Source organism: Danio rerio, chromosome 6 (assembly GCF_049306965.1).
Source record: "Danio rerio strain Tuebingen ecotype United States chromosome 6, GRCz12tu, whole genome shotgun sequence".
NCBI lineage: Eukaryota > Metazoa > Chordata > Actinopteri > Cypriniformes > Danionidae > Danio > Danio rerio.
The window spans coordinates 17239809-17264127 of record NC_133181.1 but is presented as its reverse complement, the minus strand read 5'-3'; the positions used below and the strand labels follow the sequence as shown (position 1 = coordinate 17264127).

Here is a 24319-nt window from a genome sequence, read left to right as displayed (position 1 = left end):
CGCTTTCAAGCTAAAGATAATATGGACACCCCTACCCCTTCATGTGAAGGCGAAAAACAAGGAGTAGGGAGAAGGGAAAGGGCAAAGTGGTAGAATTGGGTTTGGGCCTATATAGGCAATTAGGCCTAGTTGTATTGTCAATGTTAAATATTTATTTTTATGCACAACACTGTGTTCGCTATAAAAGAAAAACATATCAAATGCTTGTCGTAATCATAACTCTAAAATGCGTTATGATTATTTAAATGAAATGCGGGCTTTCGGATTCACTATCACTGCCCAGTGCACTTATGTCATGGCTGCCGTCACTTTAAGAAAAAAAAATGTAAATAACATACTTGCAAATTATACTTCCTATACACTCTGAAATGATTGCTCCTTGCAACAAACTGACCGTTATTTACAACTTTATTACCTGTCATTCACAGTCATTCTTAAAAATCGTAAGCATTATCTGATTATTTAACTGCTTTTTGCAACTCATAGAGGGTATTTTCGACAACAGGGAGCACAAGAAACCTAGAAAATCCTGTCTTCTGCCAGAAATGGCAAACATGTTGATTTTTCTTCAGAAGAATGGTTAAAAACTGAGAGTCATTTTCCTTCAAACCATTGTATATTCTTTTAAAAGTTGTATTTATTTGTTTTACAATTATATTATAATTACAATTGGGTTTGTTTTTATTTTACATTTAAAACTTTAATAAAATGAAGTGTTGTTAATTCTGTTAAATTTGTTTTTCTGTTTTTTTTTTCCCCCAAAAAAACAAAAAAGTACTGATAAGAGAACCGCTAAAGTACCGAAACGATAAGTTGTATCGATAAAAGTAGTAATTCCGTTAAAAGCTAACGATAGCCATCCATATTTGTGACTCTTTCAACACCATTTGGAGATGTCCATGTTGCTGAGCAATGAATATAAAACAATATGAAGACTTGTGCCTTTATGCTTCTTCCCTGAACTTAAAAATATAATTGGCTAAATTGCAGAGATGCTGGATTAAGATTGTGTGGGAGGTCAAATTAAGCGAACAATCTTTTTTTTATGATTAATCGTACAGCTCTATCTTAGATAATAATATTTAGTTCCATAATTAAGCAATTAATCAGTAACCACATTTTCTGAAAAGATATTCTAAAAATATTTCTAAGGCAACATATTGTAAAAGATTGTCTTTTCTTTTTGTCATTGTTTCATGTCAATGCAATGTTCATATTAAGTCGGTGAACAATGCCTGGATGACCTACCTACATCTGCTGAGGTACTGAAGTGTGGGACCACACAAGTCTTACATTCCTCCATCTGTCTTGTCCTGACTGACTGACGGATGAAGTCTCTGAATTGAAGACGGAGGCATTTTTTTTTGACTCTGTCATTTGAGGATGTGTCGGCTTGCCATTGTTGCAAGCCTTGGAAAACCCCATTCTATATACCCTCACCCTTCACCTCTTCACCTCACTCAGGAAAAACACAGGCACAGATAATGTTGCTCTTACAAACAATCTATTCCTGCATTCTCCGGGATTGTGATCGTTCCTGACAGCAGTGCGTCTGTTCTTGATGATTAATGCCACGACTCCTCCGCTTTGTTTTGGGCCCCGCAGGCATTGTTGTTTTCAGGATGTTGATTGGATGAAGCTAAAACGGCAGACTTTATACTACACATTTTGGTGTATTTACAGTTGAAGACAGAATTATTCGCCCTCCTGTGAATGTTCCATATCAAATATTTCCCAAATGATCTTTAACAGAGCAAGGAACTTTTCACAGTATTTTCTATAATATTTTTTCTTCTGGAGCAAGTCCTATTTGCTTTATTTCGGCTTGAATATAAGCAGTTTTTAATATTTTATTACCATTTTAAGGGCAATATTTAATTTTAATTGTCTGTGAACATACCACAATAACTTGCCTAATTACCCCAACCAAGCCTTTAAATGACACTTTAAGCTGGAAAATGTTTTTAAAAAATCTAGTAAAATATTATGTACTGTCATCAGTGCAGATATTAAAGAAATCAATTATTAGAAATAAATGTTTAGATTTATTGTGTTTAGAAATGTGTTGAAATAATCTCTCCGTTAAACAGAAATTGGGGGAAAAAATATCCAGGAGGGCTAATAATTCAGGAGGGCTAATAATTCTTTGCATAACACGCTACTTCAAGTTTTTCATCTCCTTTATTAGTTTCCTCCGCAGCTCTTAGTAGCTTTCATCTTTCCATTAGACACCGCAGGCTGGCACAGAAATGGCGCCTTGGCATCTTGGCCCTGTTACAGACCTCTCAAATTCCTGCCATTGCTGTGGTTTGTATTAATGCTTTCATCCATGAGTGATGACACAGGGGAGGCCATAATAGCGGATTAAGCAGTTTAGGAAGTGGTTATATATTGATGGGACAGGTGCTTATGGAGTCTTGTAAGCATCTTGCGTGATTAAGGCCAATTGTAGCTGGTGTTTATGCCCTTTTATATTGTAGTTGATCAATTTTATGTAAATTGCATTTCTTTTTTCATGTTGGCACCTTGATGATCCCATCCGGTTATAATAAGTTAAGTTTTCAGTGCAGGTTTCATTTGTGTTTTACAGTGCACCTTATCTAATAATGTTGTATTGTCTTAAAAGAAAAAATATATATAATTTTGCTTAATGAGTGGTTGTAGTATGGTTTAATGAGTGAGTTTCCTGCATTCAGTGGACATTTTTGTTTATTACGGTTTATTATGATGCTTAACTGTTGTAAAATGCAATAATAGCACAGGTGGACAAAATGTACAGTACTATTCGAATGAATTTTTTAAAAATTGTAAAATATTATTGCTATTGAGGGTAAATTGGCCGTAGTGTATGTGTGTGAATGCAAGAGTGTGTGGTTGTTTCCCAGTGTTGGGTTGCAGCTGGAAGGGCATCTGCATAAAGCATATGCTGAATAACTTGGCAGTTTGTTTCGCTGTGGTGACCCCTGAATAATAACGGGATTAAGTCGAAAAAAAAGAAGAAATTTTGCTATTAACAATGTTCGCTTTTATTTGTGTTGATTTTTAACATGTAATTTGTTCTTCAGACTGAAATCTAAATTTTTTGCATTCATTACTCCAGTTTGTCACATTATCTATTTGAAGTAGGGCCAGAATGTGTCATATTAGCAAAAGTCACATCGCAACATATGCAATCATGTGTTTCTGACACCTGTGAGTGTTTAAAGATTTTACAAACATTCTGTTCTTAGAAAATGTACTGCTTGTAACTTAAATAATGATACATTTATTATTTTACGTTTCTGTGTCAACTTACACCGATGGTACAGCGCTGCCTTTGCACGGTCGCATAGCCCTTGTTATGGCTGACACCTATGAGCACTACACGTGTAACTACATGTCGTAGCGATGTGTAGCACAAGCTCTTTGATTGGTCGGTTTGGTAGAGGTAATGAGTGTGGGTGGTGCTGAGAGACGCAAGCCCAATGGAGCGATTGTTGGCAAGTGTCGAGTCCTCTTAAGGAGTTCCAGATGTAAACTTTTATTTTGCGCTTACCTTATGATTAAAGTTGTTGCACATCTGCCGGTTCCGCCTCTTAATAAGCAAGTTTGGGCTACTTGTAGCGTTCAGAAAGGCCAAAACACACATAAAAAAAAAACTGTACACAGGAACATTAAAACCTACTGCCAGCTAGTGTTTCAGAAGTGTTATTGCAGAGCAACACAAACAGCAAGCAGAAGTGTAAATGCACAGTTACATGCAAGGCTTGTGCTGTGGGACATGCCAAATTACTCAACGCAGAAGTATAAATCAGCCTTTAGACTTTTCGGAAAACAATAAAACACATTTTTTTAAATTGTATATTTATTTGTTGTATTTATCTGTGCTTGTAGGTTGTTTATAATAATTCATGCAGATGCACTCCCCTACAGAATCATACCAGTAGGTCTTTAAGTTATTAAATTCATCTGGTAAAATTGTATTCATGTCGCTATTTTATGTATACCCATATATATATTATAAAATATTATAAAATATTAGATTTTTCCAATATCATGCAGTCTTAATTAAAATTAGAGGTGGGCTGTTATCGGCATTAATGTGCTGTGTTAATGCGAGACTCTTATCGTGCGATTAAAAAAAAAATCACCTTTAATCTATTCTCAAAGTTGGGTTGAGAGCTGGGTCTATTCAACGCAAGCTATGATGACTTTCACCTTGATATTATAGTAGGGATGTATACCTGACTGGTGAGCCATCTGCCAAAAAAGTGCCCTTCTGAATCCATCAGCAGGATGCCTGAGTTGAACTGCAGTTCGGGAAGGAGTAAGGACTGGTGAGAGTGTTATAGAATTTAAAACGCACGCCAAATGGAAAGAAAAAAAACTTCTGCATTTCATGATATGTGTGTGTGTGCATGAGTGTGTGTGTGTGTGTGTGCAGTCCTTTACTGACAGCCGCATGTGTGGATCTGGTCAGAAAATATGGCGATGGTTGGATGGCGGAGGGGTGTCGCGAACGAAGGACGAAAGAGAGGGGAGTGGTCGTGGGCGCAAAAGAAGAGGGTTGGGAAGTTGCGGAAGAAAGTAACAGGGGACAGGGGATAAGGGCAGTTGAGGAGGGGTATCGGTAAAATGAGGTGCCGGATCAGATTTCAGAGGTTCCGGATTCGGCGTGTTCCAGCAAAAATTAAGCCCTGCATGACGGTAATAGTTTGATTGCAACGTTTACATCAATAATGCTACTAATATCTGCATACTCCGCATGTCTTAATTCCATTTCTGTTTAGTTCAATATGACTTTAGTCGGATTAAGGTGATCAAAAATTGCTGTTTCGAGCTTATGTAGGCCTACAGTTCAAAATTCATGTTTAACTGAATAAAAAGTTACACACAAGTAAATCTTATTGAACATCATTTATTTTCATCACCAATTATCATAGTAGAACAGTTTCTCAAGCAGTTTGCAATGCATTTTGGACACAAAAGATGAGCCCCTGGTCTAATGCACCACCTGGCTTGAGAAACCCGTTCTCAAAGATTTATTATTTGGGTAGCACACATATTCTGAATGCCTTTGACAGAATTCAAATGACCCATTTTAATCTAGATTAATCTAGATTAATTACAAAATCTTGATTAGTCTAGATAAAAAAAATAATCTATGCCCTCCTATAACTTTGTACGGTGAAACAATTTTTCATCATTGTATTTATGACAGCTGTTGTAGTAAATGTGGCAATTAAAAAAAGTGAAAATATCATATTTAGTAACATCATCCTTTATTGGAATGATTAAAACATGATTGTCGACATGAATTCTTTTATAATAAATCCTTAAACAAATCCTTCTATGATATGATTTTATAGTTTTGTGATTTATAAGAGCGTGATAGTTTATAAAGCAATGCTACGAGATTTCTTTTATGTCTGGTGTTACCGCATGAGAGCACCCTCTGGCTTTTGGAGGAGATTTACGACTGATCACACAACCGTGCTTCCCTGACAAGATGTGCATGACAATCGCAGGTATGATCAATCACATTAATGCAATTTCAGTCAATGTTTAAGTAATCAATTCAATGCTAAAAATAACAGTATTTAATATTAGTTAAGGCCACTTAATATAAAGTGGAACCTATGTTTTTCATGACATTCAAAATGTCAATCAATGCTGATATTGTTTTTTCTATGAAGAAAAAAAAATCTTACACTCCCCAAGCTTTGCTCAGGATAGAAGGATCTGCTAATGAATACTTTAAGCCCATTGATCTATATCTTTTACCAGTAGACAGTATAATTGTAATTTTCTACTTGTATTTCAGTCAACGAATCAGCCCAAAATAGACCTAAATCTTAAAGCAGCAGGCAATTTGAGCAACAAAGTGTTTGAAAGCTCTTGTGGGTGGTCAGATTTAAAGACTCCAAGACAATGACACCCTTATGGAAACAGCACACTGCTGAACTGAATCGCTATTCTGTGAACCCCAGTGGTGCATCTGACCTGCGGTTGTCTTGTTTTGAGCACCACACGATGGCTTGTCAAGAGGCTGCCAAGTGTCTTTACTGTCTTTTTTGTTTGTTTGTTTACTTGTGTCCCTTTTTTCTCTCTTAACATTATGGTGGTGCATATGTACACATTTCTGCATACGTAGTTGTGAGCTCCACAAGTGTTGGGCTTGATTATGGGCATTTAACCTTTCACAACACTGCTTCTCATTACTTTTCACGTTTTCTTTGTTTTGTCCAGGAAACCCTTTTGATCTGTTGTGTTAAATAGCACTCCGTTTGACGACTTAATTGCAGAGGGAATCGCAGCATGCAGCTTGTGGTTTAATCCTGCTGTAGGGAATGTTATTTCCAGAGCGTTGTAGTTAAGAGGACATTCCAAAAGCATTTACAGGGCTGACCGGATTGTTTTGTCTTGTGCATCTTTGCGTGCGCACACTCTCATTGTCATTGAATGGCTGCTTCATTTTTTTTAATTCCATTGTTGTGTTTTCAGTCATAACAATAGTGGGTGGAGAAGTGGCTTGCGTGTGCCTCGTTTATCAAGCGTTCATCAGATCTTCTGTTTTATGTGTGAGCTGCAATGATATCTTAACTGCAGCTATGATAACAGTGTTTCCTGCAGAGTAATGATATGTTGAACGTGGGTGGCTTTTTCCATCTTAAAATTCATTGAAGCTCTGATACGATGGCTCCAAAATTCTGGCAATGCTGCTTTAGCTTGTAAACGGTAGTATCGCCATTAATTGTTTATCTACAAAAGATGTTGCATGTGGAAAAGTCACTAAAATTCTCACACGTTTGTGCTACAATAGACTTTTTTATTTGAATAGTCTGTGGAGCCCTTTAAGGTAAATTTTCTGACGTTTCGATCGCACATTTGAATCGGTTCATTTCTGTCAATACGATTTAATCATCTGCGACAATCTTTTAAAAAGAAAGACTCACAAAGTGAATTTTTTAATTATTTTTGATTGTTACCTAATAAGACTGAAAAAAAAGATGTAAAAACCCAAAATAGAAACAGGAAACATTGAAAGGATTTTTGACCACTTTATGTAGCCTAATTGTGTTGGAAAAATGTTTTATGTATTTTAGTGGTTTTTTTTTTGTTGGTCAGTTATCTACAAAATAAACAAAAAATTTATAAAATTTTAGGTGAAGTGACATGCAAATAATACTATTTTCAATAGTAAAGGAATTATGAATTAACTTTAAATAGGCCTATTATATAAACATAAAACAGTATTTCTGACAATTTTCATTGTAATTTGAGTTATGAATTACAGTATCGCAATACTACTTGGTATCGTAATTCTTCAGCTGGTATAGTATCATAACATGAATTATTGGTATCGCGACAACCCTAGTATGTATGGACATGCTGTATTTTGACATTGGACCACAGCATATTTCAGAATTTAGATGTTTAAAATTCAGAAATTACATTAAGATAATTTCTTTAAGCATAACTGTGCATTTGCGTGACTTCTGTGGGTTTAGTTTTTCTTTTGCTTGTCTTTTAACAGTAGTTGTGTGTGGGTTTTATTTTGGCCGTGGTTTGAGACTGGGATATCTCTGTGGATTTGTTGTAAAAACATGAATAAGTATATTTCCGTGTCTGGCTTCAGTTGTTCAGCAGGTTTGTTAACAGAAATGGAAATATGATTTTCAAAAGTGATATGGCGTGTAATATTTAACGTATTTGACTTCTCAAGATTTTTTTATCTTGATAAGTGATGAAGCTATGATCAAGGTATGCAGTGTTATTCTGATATTGGGTTGCATTACAAAACAAGTTGAAAGATACATTTTATTTTTAGCATGTGATGTCATGTTTAACTTATTTCCTTTTAAATGGAAAGATTTGAAAGATTGGAAATGGAAATCAAAAAGATCTTTGACGTTTAAAGGTGATAGTAAATGAAAACTCATTTGCTTTCCCTCATGTCAAAAAACACTGACACACTCATACCAAGAAAATAGGTGACCAAATTAGATTTTTTGGTGAGCTTACTTTAAAACTAGTTTACCCCCTTTTAAAGATGTAAGATCAGCCTTATGTGTTTCCAGAATGTGTCTGTAAAGTTCTCAAATACGCATCAGATTTTTTATTATACCTTTATAAATCTGGGACATTTTAGCTGTTTTTGTTGCCTGTACCATTGCAAATTAGCTTGTTCTTCCCGCCCACTGTTCCCACTTATGTGTGAGAGCCATAGAGATCTCTCTGTATTGTTCTGAATTGTGTAGGATTCACATTGATAAACAGCACAGTGACAGACAAGAATGAAGCAGATCTCCCATACTACACTAAGAAATTTCTCAACAGTTATTTGATATATTTGTTGAGTTAATTTAAGCGTTTCTGCAATGATGAGTTACATACAATGTCATTATAAAGTTCACGCACATGCACAGACATTTTTAGCTCTACATTGTTTTTGCACAGTAAATGTGACAGGATACATGTTAATATACACTGCTGTATGGAGTGGACACCCGTTATGTTAATGTACAAAATAAACCTGATTTAAGTCCACAAACTGGAATTGAAGCATCATCTTTTATGCTGCTGCGCTGCTGTGGTGATGGATTACAGCAAATTTACTGTCTTCATTACAAACATACACCGTTTTAAAATACCTGTAAAGCTCATTCTTGAGGTGAAGATGTTCAGAGAGAGCTGAGATCTTTTTAATCCCAGTCGCACGATCTTGTGGATATGATAATATGTGTTACTTTGGAGATATGTTAATACGCGTCTGTCAATCAATTCAGTGGGCGGGGAATTCGCACACTCCTCTGTTGTGTTGCGGTGGGCTTCAGAACTGCAGGGATTTGGATCCTATTTTAACATCAGGAAATTAAAAAAAGGCACTTATTTTGTTTCTATCACTCCAATATAACTGTGGACATACTACTGTACACACAGTTCTGTCTTACAACAGCTTACAAAAGTTGATTTTCATCATAGGTTCACTTTAAAGAATCAATATTAACATATTATACAGACATTCATACACGCATAAGTGTGTACACGCGCACAGAAATAAAAAAAAATGAAAAGAAATTAAACTATACCTCAAATAATGTTGAAGGAAATGATTGCTTGACGTGAGCCATTGATGCTTGCTTACAGAACAGCCACAGGCTCCACATTCTCCTGCTTCTACATGCTGCTCTGAGTATACTTCCCATGGATGAAGTTTGTTCTCATGCATTAACCAAGTATAGTTTAGCTGCCATTGGCTGTATTTGATGAGCTCCAGGAGGCTGGAATAAACCACTTTATTTATATGGATTACTTTTGTACAATGTCTTTAGAAACCTTTTGAAGCTTATTTTGTTTTGTTTAAGGGATTTGCAATGGAAAGACAAATCTCTCTCCTTTTTTAAAGTGTTCCCAGGAACAAAATTTTGTTTATTTAAAACTATCAAAATTTTCTTTTGGTGGACTAATCTAATTTTTGGTTGACTTTCTCAAAGGCAAGGCAAGGCAAGGCAAGGCAAGTTTATTTATATAGCACATTTCATACACAATGGCAATTCAAAGTGCTTTACATAAACAAGAATAAAAGAAACAAGTAAAATAAAAATAAAAACAAATAATAAAAATGCATTAAAACAAAACAAAACATAAAAACAGGTAAAATGTGATATGAAAGAATGAAGAAGAAGAAAAAAACATGATAGTGCAATCTGTCGGACGCAGCACAGTGCTCATTCAGTAAAGGCACAGTTAAACAGATGTGTTTTCAGTCTTGATTTGAATGTGCCTAATGTTGGAGCACATCTGATCATTTCTGGAAGCTGATTCCAGCAGCGAGGGGCATAGTGGCTAAAAGCCGATTCACCCTGCTTTGACTGAACTCTTAGAACTTCTAGTTTATATGATCCTAAAGATCTGAGTGATCTGTTAGGTTTGTATTGAGTGAGCATATCTGTGATGTATTTAGGTCCTAGGCCATTTAGTGATTTATAGACCAGTAATAATACTTTAAAATCTATTCTGAATGTAACTGGCAGCCAGTGTAAAGACCTGAGGACAGGTGTGATGTGCTCTGATTTTCTGGTTCTGGTTAGAATTCTGGCTGCAGCGTTCTGGATGAGCTGTAACTGTCTGACTGTCTTTTTAGGAAGACCAGTGAGGAGTCCATTACAGTAATCCACCCTGCTGCTGATAAAAGCATGAACAAGTTTTTCTAAATCTTCACTAGAAACAAAGCATCTGATTCTTGCTATGTTTTTGAGATGATAGTATGCTGATTTACTGACTGCTTTGACATGACTGTTGAAACTCAGATCTGACTCCAGAGTCAAAGAGTGTAAGCACTCTGGCTCTGTTGAGATTACAACACATTCTTAAAAGCAATGATGTGAGTTAGGTCTTCATGATATTGGAAAAAAGCAACATTGCAATATTTAGTTTTTCTGCAATATATATTGCGTAGGGGTGCAACGGTTCAATCTACTCACAGTTCGGTATGTATGACGGTTTTAGGGTCACTGTTTCAGTGCGCTACGGTTTGTGCTCGACTTAGCAGTCTCAACCAATATCCAGATTGTAATTATGTCAGCACATCTTAATAATTCAGCACTTTTAAAGTACTGATTACTTCTGTTTACATTATACTTGCATTACCAAGGCAACAATACACTTTTATTTATGATTTTATTATGATTCCAGAGAGCTCCATTTAACTTTAATATCGTAGTAAATGATACTTAAACAGAGAGCATTTGGCTTTTCTCATTTAGTTTAGCAGGAACAGTACATCGAGAAGAAAATTGTTCTAAGCAGACAGCAGGTAAACAGATAGAATAGCCGGAGTGATCCAGTGCGGAAGAACACCCAGCAGAAGGGTGACTGAAGTAACAGATCGAACGCCTCTGGGTTCGGAAAGGACCACTGATCTAGGCTATATTTGCAACCTCAACAAAAAAGCCATTTGTTATGTTTTTGTGTCTGTTGAAACACTGACGGCAATGCATTCTGATTTGGCTATACCTGCTCATTTACGTGGGACAATACATTTATTTACCAAGAATGTTGTGTCCCTAATATTGCAATATGAATATAATTACACAAGATGACTTCAGGGGGAAAAAAACATAATTTTACATTGATTGTGATGATTTTGTTAGGGAGTGCTTCTGCATAAAATATTAATAATGAGACAAAAAATACACAATATGTAATAACATTTAAAGCACAGATGAAAACAATACAAAAATAATTATGTAATAAAAAATACTATGGCTTTTGGTAAAGTCTAATAAGCAAATGTAAAATAACAGTGTCTTCATTCATATATATTCATTCATTCATTCTTTTGTCGGCTTAGTCCATTTTTTAATCCAGGGTCGCCACAGCGGAATGAACCGCCAACCTATCCAGCACGTTTTTACGCAGCGGATGCCCTTCCAGCCGCAACCCATCTCTGGGAAATGTCCACACACAATCATTCACACACATACACTACAGACAATTTAGCCTACCCAATTCACCTGTACCGAATGTCTTTTGACTGTAAGGGAAATCGGAGCACGCGGAGGAAACCAACGCGAACACAGAGAGAACATGCAAACTGTTTTGAGGCGACAATACTACCTACTACATCACTGCGTCGCCCGATCATATATATGTAAAAACCTAATTACTAAAATCTAATCTAATTGTTAAAGCATAAAACTTTATAATATCCAAATGGTTTAACTTGAAATCTCTTAAGATCCTGCAATATGGCTATTGCAAATTTGCACATTGAGATATCGATGTTGAAACGATGTATTGTGCAGCAGTAATGTGAGTATTTGGGGTTTGAATACTTGTAGTAAGTTTAAATTGACTAGTGTTTTTAGATAACAGTTGAGATGGATTACTAGAAAACTGCTGCATGGTTTCTGCTACATTCATTCATTCCATGGCGGGGCACCACGCCACAATTCATCCCGCCATGGCTACATTACAAGCATTTCATTCAATGTTCTCATCTCATTCTCATGTTTTTTTTTAATAGCAGGTAATAATCAAACCAAAACGTATTGGCAAGTGAATTATAACAGCACAAACCTTTCTGTTACCGCCCATAGTAGTCCTGTGCTTCATTTGTTTAACTCTTTAAGGTTACATGCTGACTGACTGACTGGCTGACTGACAGTTGGGTGATGCTTATGGTCAACAAACATGACGTATATCTGTTTTACTCTACTTCAGGACGCATTATTATCGCTCTGTAAGTCTATTGGAGACGTTCATAAATATTCCTAGCAAATCTAATAAAGGTTGGAGACATACTCGTTACATAAACACACTAAATCGCACTATAGCAGCATATATTTGAGAGCGCACTGCGCACAACAAGATCTGCGATTGAGCAGCGTATATTTGAGGGTGTGCAAGAAGTTTGGTGCATGAGCAGAGAAAATCGGCGCGCAAGCAAAGAGATTTGCATGCTCGCAGGCTATTACATAAATGCGATTTCGAATTGTAATACTGCGCTCATGATATTTGTCATTGAAATAACGCCACAGGTAGTTGGTAGATCTGTGTAAAAAAAGGCCTGCCACCACAGCTCGAAAAAATCACTGGAAACACTGTGCTGGGTTACTGTAGATATTCTGAGCTCCACCTTAATAAGCTCTTTATTTATGCTTAAATTTTTATAGGCTGCAGAACTGACTTGTGCCCAGTTTGATAATATTGAATTATACAATATGGCTCTCTCTTGTATCGGGAATTTTGCATCATATTTAGCATCATATTTAGCATCACATTCTTCGCTGCCTCTGGTAACATTTCCCAGTCACATTAGTAGAAAACACACTTGGCTTAATAAATCAAGATAACAGAGCTGTGGAACGCTGTGGAGATCACTGTCAACAACTCATGCAGAAGTGGAGCCAGTTAATATTTGCATTTAGCATTTGGAATTCAGATAAGCTGAAAATGATTTCCTTGTGTGTTCTGGCATGTTTGTTCTTCGCTGTTTGGTCTTGAATTAGGGGCTTTGTTTGTTTGTGTGTGTGTGCGTCTTTGTATTTTTCTTTTAGTGCCCTGGATCCTGTGATGTCTGTCTTTCTTGACAGCGCTGACTCAAAGGTGGCCACGGTGTAATAATAGCAGCAGCGAGGGAAAGAAAAAAAGCGGAAAGAGAACTGCAGTAACTGTGCCAGCGGCGCAGGCTGTTGGAGACGGAATTATGGCAATACAGCTACTTTTCCCTGTCTTTTTCCCTCACAGTGGTGCTGCCATGTTTTCAGCGAACCACATCACAGACGCAAAGGGAGCACAGGCTATATGGAGAATGTAAACACTCTGCAGGAAGTGGGAAAACGCAGTATATTTACATCGCTCCTCTGATGCATCCCTTTGTTTAAAGCCAGATTTCTGCAAAAGTTACTTTTATTACAAACCAACTAAAGCATCATTGCAGATGTTCATTGTAAAAGTCTGCAATGAGTTTGTCACAAGAATGGTGCATAATTCATGTCCATAAACTTTGACTTGAGTTCTTGTGGCAGTTTTAAAGACGTTTTTGGTCTAACATATTCTGTCATGCAATTACAGATCTGATTCATTTGAATGGTGAAATATAAAAATCTCTAAAGCTTATCATTTTATTCACATATTTTAATTCTAACGTTATTTTAGTTAACGAAAATAATGAATAAACAAAATCTAAAATTTTTACAATTTTTTGTTACTGAAATAAAAACAAATTGTTTAAATAAACTACAATGAACTGAAACTGTATTGTGGAAATACTAAAATTAACCCAAACTAAAATGGAGGCAAAAATGTCCTTGGTTTTCGTCATTTAATACATATTGAAAGCCTTTTAGAAGTAAATTTATTTACTTTGCGCTACAGGTGTTTGACCCGTACAGCGCCTCAAAGTCTAGTCCTGATGCCAGTGGCAAGATCAAACCAGTTCTCCTCAAGTCAGTCCTCACTGTTGCTCCCGCGACAAAAACAACAAGTGGACAGGACAGAAGCACGGTGATAGCATCAAATTCAGAGACCTAAAATGATTGATTTAACACATTTGTGCCCAGTTATGGGTTTTATTTCTGTATTGAAGATCGCAATCGTGAACGAATCATTCTTTTTTACAGAATCTTCTTAGTCAGTGGTTCCCAGCCTTTTTTTGCCTTGCTCTTTTTGCCTTTTTCCCCAAAAATATTGTGAGGCCCCCCTCCACCTTTAATGATATTATCGCTCATATAAGTTTGCATTAATGATGACAAAAAATGGTGTTTTTAAACAAATGGAATAAAAGTATGTAATAGTATAGTAACAGTAATAGTATATTACTATATCTAGATTTGTTTATGCACAAATAATAGCCTAATGTTTCCCAGTGATGGGTTGGAGCTGGAAGGGCATCCACTGCGTAAAACGTGCTGGATAAGTTGGCGGTTCATTCCGCTGTGGCAACCCCGGTTTAATAAAGGGGCTAAGCCGAAAAGAAAATTAACGAATGAACGAATGAATAATAGCCTAATGTAAAATATAAAAGCAAAACATCAGTGGCCCATTCGTAACTGAAAAATATAAGCCTCTGGCCTTTAAATTCACCCAATTTGACATTTAACAACAAAAATATCAGTGTTCACACTGATGTATGAGGGGAAAAATAATGTAGGCTATTACAATTTTCTACTTGCATGTTATTTGTTATGCTCTATCAATTAGTGTGAGGATTGCTAAGAGGCAAATCAGTGAAACTCCACTTTTTTGTGGAGGACAGATTACAAATTTGTCCATTTTTGGTCAGCCAGGGCACTGGTCCTCAACCTTTTTATCACCACGCAACGGTCAACGCTTGACAATTTTACTGCGGCGGGTTGGGGGTGTTTCGTTGGTTGCTATGCGACCATCAACTGTTTTCTCAGAGGATGACAAACTGAAAAACATTGCTGTCACTCTCTGATACAAGTTTTAGTTACGGAGAAAAGTACAAAGCACTGCAGTGTTTGTGTGTTCTGGTTTGTTTGAGAAAATTAGTCTTACCGAAATGTAAGACCTTGTATTCCATACAAGCTGAAGCTGATCAGTCAATTCTTGTTAGATGACTCGCGGTGCGCTCGCGGCCCGGGGTTCATTGGTGCGAGCGCACCCCCATTTCAAACTACAAACTTGGGCAGACTTTAGAAATACGTGATATGCGAACGCGCCACTTGTGCAAACTATAGAAATACATGATATGCCGCCGTCATTTGCAATCCCCATCAGTTGATCTTCTTGCACAGCCATGGTGGATTTACCTGATTTGTTGACAAGTGGGTTGCGGATCTATTCCTTGGCAGTTTGTGGGTCCTTCACTGGGCATTTTCCCACTTAGCAAAGAAACTTTCCAAATATGTCTGTTTCTTACTCATTTTGCTGCTTGTGGGTTAAATTTGGGCACTCAAGTGACCGAGACGTAAGCGAGAGAACACGCTCATTTTTTCAAAATAACAGACTTCTCAAAATAAAAGGTCGTTCAGACTCATAAATAAAATGAAAATAATCAATGATTTCTTGTGCGGCCCACTACCTGATCCACGGACCGTGGGACCACTGAGCTAGGGGATAAAATGAACTAAGGAAACATGATCATACTCCTAATTGTCCACAGCTAAGACTTTTTTTTAAATATGACGCGACCCCCCACAAAAGTTGAAACGAAGTAAAAACTAAAACTAATGAAAAATCCAAAACTATTATAACCTTGTCTGCAGTAAGATCTGACGTGTAATTTCATAAATATTATGTCTTCATAATGTTGTAAAGGCAAATGTGCTTTGGCAAATGCTGATTGGTTGTTCACCTCACCACAGGACTATCCCAAACCAAGTGTGCCTCACACAGTTGAGTGGTTTTCACAAACCACCTGTAGAAAATACACACTTTTATTTCTTTGAGTCTTTAACCAACACTTGCACCAGTTTTGCTCATTTGCAAGGAATACGTTCTTACAATCATCTTACACACACACAAAAACACTCCCCCTTATTGTACACCATAAAAAATGCTGAGTTTCACACAATACTTTCAATTTGCTCAAACACAAATCGATTAAGCTAGCTTAATTGTTTTTATAAATAGATGTCGATTGGACATAAAGTAATTAAGTCGTTCCCAAAAACTCCAAAAGTTGTTGATTCAGCTCATTTTAAATAAGTAGTTTGAACAAGCAGCAAAAATCTTTTTATTGAGTGTAGCACATAGTTCTCTGAGCTCTATCAGTTTCTTTGTATAATTAGCACTTGTGTGTATTACCTCTTTTTGTTGAATCCCTCAATGGCTTATGCCAATTATAAATTTTAAGTCAGAGCGTTTGCTAAATGACTAAATGTAAACGGTTCTTTTATTTCAGATGTAGAAAGTGGGGATGTTCCAATTTTTGCCCTTTATAGTAATTCTAGGGGTCTCTCTCTGCTATATTCAGTCTGTGCGGTCTTCAGATTCTCTATAGGCTTACAGCAGTATGTTGCTTTGAACCACCAATAGAAATAGAATGAGTGGCTATAATAACCTACTATCACAAGCAATTGAGTGGCTTTCATGCTATGTAACCACATCAGATCTGTGTTGGTTTCAGTAGCTATGTGTCTTGTTTACTGTGGCTGTGCATGAGAATGATCAGCATTGCGCATAAAATGTATGTTGTGTCCCACGATTGTTATTCCTTTGTTTCTGAACTCATTTGGACTTTATTAAAGGATCATAAAGAAATGCTAAAGAATATAAACAGTTTTTTTTAACTAGTTAACTGGGGTGTTTGAGTTGCCCACTATAGAAGACTATTTACATTGAGTATTTTTTATTGTAAGAAAGAAATGGTCATTTGTGGCTTTTTTATGCTATTTAGAAGGATGCAAAATGTAACAGAAAAACACATGTTTAAACATGTCACATAGCCATGTCCACACGAACAAGGGTATTTTCAAAAAAGCGCTCTTTTTCTATGCAGTTTTGCTGTTTGTACACATTATCAGGTATCAGGCGACTGCAACTTTCTGAAAACTGTGCCCAGGGTGAAAATTTTTCCAAAACTTCAAAAACGGGACACAATAACATGAGTTTTTGCGTCATAATATGACTGTTTTCTCCTTTCTGTTTGGCCAACACCTTTTGGATTCACAGCAAACACGAAGATGTGAATGAGACAAATTCTGCGCATTCGTGTGCAAACGTATTGCGTGTTCCACTTTGTTTAACCGTGAGATGGTAATCCGCCTAGGTTCGCATGAACTTGAATGCAATTCATGGATATATACACTAGATAACACATACAAACCCTGAGCATGTGTCAATAGTGCCGCCATATTGGTACAGTGCTCCCAGCACATGTCATTGAATCGCACTGGCCAAGACAGTGTGCCAATGCTTCACATTATTAGCACTGTGCACTGGTGTAGTAAAGAACAAACAAATAAAACAAAGCACAAAGGCAGAACATTTCATTGGTAAGATTAAATTTTTTTACGTTTTTGTATGTAAGTACGAGCTTTTAAGTACGTGCTTAACAAGTAACGTTATTGATGATGATACAGTCACCTACTGCATTTACCATAAGGCAAAGGAGCACCAACTCGCACTAAATTCTCAGCTTATGCTAGTTTTGTTGAATAAAATAAGCAAACAATGTTAGGAAATATTACAACAAGATGCTGCGGTGCCAGAAACTTGTATTATTGTCGGCTAAGTGAATAATTCATTCATTATGGAGATTCCTTCACAAACGAATCGCTTCTTCCGTCAGAATGAGAAGTGAAAGCAGGAGAAGAGGTGTGTTTCAGGACACGGATTAAATCAAGTTTAACAGGGAGGGAGTTTAATACATTTGCATGCACACAAACACTTGCTCTTTGTCAGCAATGCCCAGGCGGTCACACCCATCAATATAGAAAAGTGATGAAAAATTATAATTTTCGAAATAAAAAAAATATTTGCATACTGACCACTGGGAAAACTCCCGATCATAGATATATGTGTATATGTGTAAATCTCTGGCTCTGGATGGCCACAGTCCTCCACTGTACCTTGGTCCTTCATTCATTTCAAAGAAGCACTACCCTGTACTAAAATGACAGCTCTATTGAAGCATTCCTTCTAATAGACAACAGCAGGGTAGGTGACATCTAATGTAAATTTCTATGAATGCAATTTAATCGCGAAATAAACTTTATTCCTGTTTGGTGTGAACTATATAAAAGTATAAAAGTGTCATTATTGACCCTCTGCACTTTATGGTTAACATTTATTAATATTTATTTAGTATATGCTTTTTCACATTCTGATTCCAATGCCTAATTATTACATCATTAAAATGACTATAATTAAAGAAAATATTATTATTTTTTTATTATTATTTTTTTATTGAACATTTTGATTTTGAACAAAGCCTGAGATCCACTCGACAAAATACGTAAAATAAAATAAAAACAGTAATATAGTAATAATAAGTACAAAATTAGGACTGAAATATAAATGATAGTCTCTCTCATATTTGGCCAAAATTGTACAGTGTTTTTTTATTTATTTATTTTTTTTACTGGCTCCATTTATGTTGACTGTGGTGTATTCCAGACTAATAATGTCCAGTAGATAGAGCCTCCAGGATAGATTGGTTGGAGCAGATGTAAATTAAATATTCTTAAGAATAAATTATTACGCACTCTGTGGAAGAGTGTACTTCCATCGTGATAATATTATGATGTCATTCAAGCATCATATAATGAGTGGCATAAATGTCTTAAAATGATGATAATATCATTTATCACAATATATTTTGGTGCAATATATCGTACAACAAAAAATAGATTTTGTCGGTGGCCTCACAAAGGTTTTTTTTCCTTAAATGAAAGCTGAGAAAACTAAAAATACCCATGAACATGTGAACATGGCCTACCTAATACTCGATGCATATTAGGTCCACAAAACAGCCTTTATTACATAATACATGTTGCACACTGTATGGCAATATTATTTTTGTTCTACCTTTCTTTTTCATTAAGCAGAAATGTGCGCAATGCATGAATTGTGGTTTAATGCAGAATTCTGTAGGAGAATCACTTTGTGTGCATCTCCCTCTCAGTCCCACCATGCATGTTTGGCACAGGTACAAACACACCTTGTTTGGCTGTTTTGGGAATATTGCTTTACTGGCTGAAGCCTGTGAGAGTACAGACCGTGTTTCTGACAGCCAGGACACAAAACACATGTTCAGCAGGGCTCCACTGGATAAACTGTCTACCATAACGTGGAAATAACCCTCCTGCTTATTCCATCACCAACAGACTCTCTCTTTACTTTTCCAACCCGCTTCCTGTCTCTCTTCCTCTGTGTCATTTTGATGAAGAGCAGACACATTCTGCTAAACACTTTTATCTCCTGCTGTCTTAGCGGAGGTGACACCCAGAAACAGCGTGAGGATAATAGACTTTCCATTGTCACAGTATGTGTTGATATATTTAAAGGACGCCGCTTGCTTGTTCACCTTATGTAGCTTGTAAAATCTAGGACACAGACTCAGCTTTTCTTCTGCTTTCTCAGCACATGATGTGCACATGTTGCAGGTTTATGTTTATTAAGAAGTCTTACTGAGTCAGGAAACCTGTGTATTGTGGGATACCATATGGCTGGTAGCGAGGTCGTTAAATATAGATTGTTTTAGACAATCTTTTGTGTTTTATAAGCAATGATAGAATTGAAAACCATCATTTAGTCTTTACATAGTTTAGACCACAAATTAATAATAGTTTATCATTATTCTTGTCTGCACCAATCAAATGTTTAGATCTTCGAGATGTTCTGGGTGACTAAATCCATTCATCCATTCAGTTGATTTAATCCTAGTTTTCTGATGAAATTTGTTGGCTTTTTATAAGAATTGCATTTCATTTGGGCTTTCATTCACTTAACCATTGATCACCTCAACTGGAATAATACAAATGGAATCTGAAGTGTGTATGTTTAATGCAACAGAATTAATAAAGTTTATTATTGCCACACAGAAAGACTTTTAATGAGCACTTCCGCAAGCTTAAAGGCTTAGTTAGTATAATATCCAATGTTAATAACACACTTGTGTCTTTCTGTGTGGCAATAATAAACCTTACTAATTCTCTTGCACCAAACATACACACTTCAGATTCCATTTATAACATTTTAGTTGAGGTGATCAACGGTTATATGTGAATACAATTATTATTGCCACACAGAAAAACACAAATGAGTTAATAACAGTAGAATTTACATTAAGCCTTTAAGCTTTGCTAAAGTCCTAAATAAAAGTCACAATTAAATGGTCTAAAACAGAACTGATGGAATGCAGGTTTCTGCATAACCTTGCAATTTCAGTGGAATTTGGAGGATGCACTTAATCTTTAGACACTTAAAAGTCTCGACCCCAAAAAAAAAAAATGCAGTACATATGAGTTGAAAAAAAATGTGGTAATCCCTCAGTTTTCACTGCGCTTGGTTCAGTCTTTTTCCAGCTGTGGTCACTGCGACATGTGAAGGAAATTTCACATTAGACTCGGAAAGCTCTGCACTATGAAACCCATTCATTTCAATGGCTTGTGGCAGGCAAGCAGTTTGTTGCTGTGCCGACCAAAATGCAGGAGTAGCATAGTGCGCTACTAGTATAGCCCCATGCACAGTCAAAGTTCATAATAGCTCAATATTCCACTCTGTGATATTCTTTTCATTTACTCATGCATGTACATAAAATGACAACTCTCGATGCATTCACCACCAATAAAATGTGTTTTTTGTTAAGGATCAGTTTAATTTAAGTTTCAGGTTAAATTGAAACAGATTAACAGTAAGTTAAAAAGTCTTAAGTTCTTTATATTGTTTATTTAAATAATAAATGAGCAATTCCATGCAAATGTCAATTTGCCATAAAAAAAAGTTTTCACCAAAATAGCAAAACGGTTTCTACGTTTTTTGTGTAAGCAAGTATTTTACAGTACTTGAAAAATACTCAGAAATGTCTCCGTAAGTGTTTACAAACTATTATATTTGATTCACCAAAGTCACACAAGCGGCAAATTCACATCTGTCACATCCATAACGGAGAGATGTCACATCCATAACAACGCTTTTTCCTTATAAATGCAAATGTCAAATTAAAATAAAATCAATCATGTTTGTTCTATAGTGAGTCGACTCTTATCCTTTTGACTAGCATTGTTTCTTGTGGGTTGTGCAGATTAATTCACAGAATTTCTACAAAATATGTTGTATACTGTAAACTCGCAGACTTTATTGGTCACATCCATAACGCATGTTTATTTCCCCTATTTTAAATCTAAAAAATGTTCACAGATTGATATTTCTCTCATCCCATAACTCTGTGGTTAGTTGTTTTGGAAAATATTAATGCTTTAATAGAATTTTAACATACTTTCTCTGTGTTTTGAGTTTTACTGCAAATGTCACATTCAAAACCAATGGAATTGCTCAAATATTTTTTAAAAAGCAGTTTTAGTTTCACTTTTAGTACATCCAGAATTTTTCGTTTTTCTGTTGTCCCAGATTTTTAATTTCAGGACATTTCTGAATAAACTTAATTGAATCTTTACACTGATAGTAAGCAAGTTTTCCTACACTAAACATTTAGCACATCCTATGACTACTGTTAAACTGTGAAAATGGTCAATAATGCAGCATTCATGGATTTGATTACAGATACTGTTGTAAGTGCTTGTCACCAGTATTTACTTATTTTTTTTGTGTGGAAATCATCTATATAACAGAACTTCTTTTAATCAAGCATAATTTATACTAAACAGAGAATATTTCTACAGTGACGAATCAGGATAATGTTTTGCTATTGATGCGCGATCGTCTGTGATTCTCTAGCCGTCATGATCCTGGTGACAGCGCTGAAGGGGACTGGTGTGTTGCTGTTAACCAGTTCAATATGTGTATGGTAGCACATTGATTTAGCTACAGCAATGACTCCAGCAATGCAGGTCAGTGAACTGGTACCAAAGCAACCCTACTACACTGGGAACACTGGGGAAGATGGAAACTTGAGGCCCCTCCTAGGAAAACAGGAAGCAGCTGTAACAACATCCTGTTTCAGAGTGATGTCTAGGGAACAGTGGCGCATGGGTGAGCCATCAGTAGACACCAATGCAGCCTAAAAGAGGGGCAACAATGCAGCCCAGTGTGTCAGACAACCAACTGGGGGGTGACAGACTGGATTTTTTTTCCATTCACTCTGTTGGGGTCAATGACGACATTCAACATAGACACATAATGAAGCAACACAGTTATTTGATTCCTTTTTTTCTTTTGTTGAAAATCATGGATAATAGTGGAAATTGGAGAGAAAGAGAGTTGAGTTGGTAATGGATCAGTGTGTGTGCGTGTTTCACAAAACTGCTGGAAAACATGGCTTTGTGCTCAAGATGCTATTTTGGGAGCTGCAGTGAATAAGGAGATGAAACATGCCGTTCTCAGTGTCTGGAGGGAGCGTTGGGAATATGAGATGAGAGAGTTTGAGATGAGAAGTGTAAAGAGAGAGAGAGGGAGCTTCTTCAGTCTCCTCCATCAAGTGATCAGGGTTTACAGCAGTAAGTCATGTTTCTGGCAGCAGTCAGAGTAAATTGAATTGAACTGAGCCTCCTCTTGCACTTTACTCCCTCTCTCTGAGCAGCTAGAGAAGCATCATATGCGCCTTTTGTGTCATTGTAATTTCCTCATTTTCATTTTTAATGTGGCCTGGTTTTAACCTGAACTCGTCAGCATTTTATGCAAGAGTTACAGATGTAGACTAAACTAAGAAAGCAAGCCTCATCTGTTTACAGACTTTCTAAGGCCTTAAAGGGGTAGCCCAACCAAATACTTGTCATTAAATTTAATTTATTTGATCTTTGGAACTTTTGGCTCAATTTACAAGTGCTCCAGAGTTAATCAGTTGCATTGAGCATTTCTGTATGCATTAAACACATGTCAAGGTTTGTTGGGATCCCTATTAGCTTAGGTTAGCATAGATTGAATTGTACTAGACCAGCGGTGCCCAAACTATTTTGGATGAAGAACCAAAAACCAAACATCATTGAGGGCCGCCGGCTGAAGATACACATACCAAACTAAACTACAGAACATACTCACATTTATAACACAGTGGAGTTCAATGCTGAATACACTAGTCAAGCAGAACCTGCCTTTTGTCTTGAATTACTCACCAAAGTCTCTGCATCTTTCGCATGTACATTTTAAACAAAATCTGTTTAATTTACACCATTTAAATTGAAATATTTAACGTCAGAGAGCTTTTTTGTAGCTTAACAATAAGTTAAACAAATAAATAGTTGTATCAAATTTGACATTACAATCTCTAAACCATTGTCAGATGGGACGGCAGGCCAAATCACGGGCCCTAGGTTGGCTATCTCTGGATTAGACCATTAAGATCTCCCTCAAAAAAAAAAAAAAAGGTTTTGATAATAGTCCTGTTTAAAGATTGATTTGTCTGTAGTTACATTGTGTACTAAGACAATATTTATTTATTCATTTTTTAAAAGAACAGAACAAAAGTATCTATTTTCAAGGTCAGTGGTGCTCAACCCTGTTCCTGGAGATCTACCTTTCTTGCAAAGTTCAGCTCCAACCCTGATCAAACACACCTGAACCAATTAATTAGGACCTGAACAGCACTTAATTACAGGCAGGTGTGTTTGATATATGTTGCAACTGAAACTGCTGAAAGGTCGATCTCCAGGAACAGGGTTGGTCACGCATGTTCTAGGTCAATATGGCTAGCAGCTATGCTCACATTTAGGTGTAATAATCAAGAAACTTTGCTGTGTGTACCATGGCTGCGGCAGGTGCAATGATATTATGCAGTGCCTGAAAATAGTAAAGTAACTATGTAACAGTGCTGCATAATATCATTGCGGAAAAAGTGGAGTGTTCTTTTAATCAGTTTTGCTCATGTCGTATCAAAACCAATTGAGTTTCTTTTAAAGATCTTTAAAAAAATATGTTGTCCACAGGATATAAGTGAATGAAGGTTTTTTTTTTTTTTTTTTTTTTTGGCACCCAAAGGTGTGGTCAACATCTATTGTTGCAGAATAGGTCCCATGACAAAATTAATGTATGCTTGTCCTTTTTAAGGATCTTTGTCTATGTAAGTATCCTTGGTTAATTTTGGTACCTTTGGTCTCAATCCGTATCAGAGTTTGTATAAAAGAGGACTGACTTTTTTTGGCTTGTAACTGGGTTCGGTTGGCAATGTTCACACATTTTCCATTGGTCGTCAGAAGTGCGAACATGTTCTAAATTGCAACATTTGAATATTAAAGTGTAAAAAAGACAG

At 36.4% G+C, this 24319-nt stretch overlaps 1 protein-coding gene and 1 long non-coding RNA gene across 12 annotated transcripts in view; one reads left to right on the top strand and one right to left on the bottom strand.

The window, feature by feature from the left end:
- Positions 1-24319, top strand: part of agap1 (ArfGAP with GTPase domain, ankyrin repeat and PH domain 1) — a 348474-nt gene that overhangs the window by 148226 nt on the left and 175929 nt on the right. The window lies entirely within an intron of this gene.
- On the bottom strand, positions 13838-20392 carry LOC141386213 (uncharacterized). The gene is made up of 3 exons (XR_012407739.1): positions 20130-20392; positions 18660-19915; positions 13838-18595 (listed from the first exon to the last, which is right to left on the bottom strand). It is a non-coding gene; the product is annotated as an uncharacterized lncRNA (long non-coding RNA).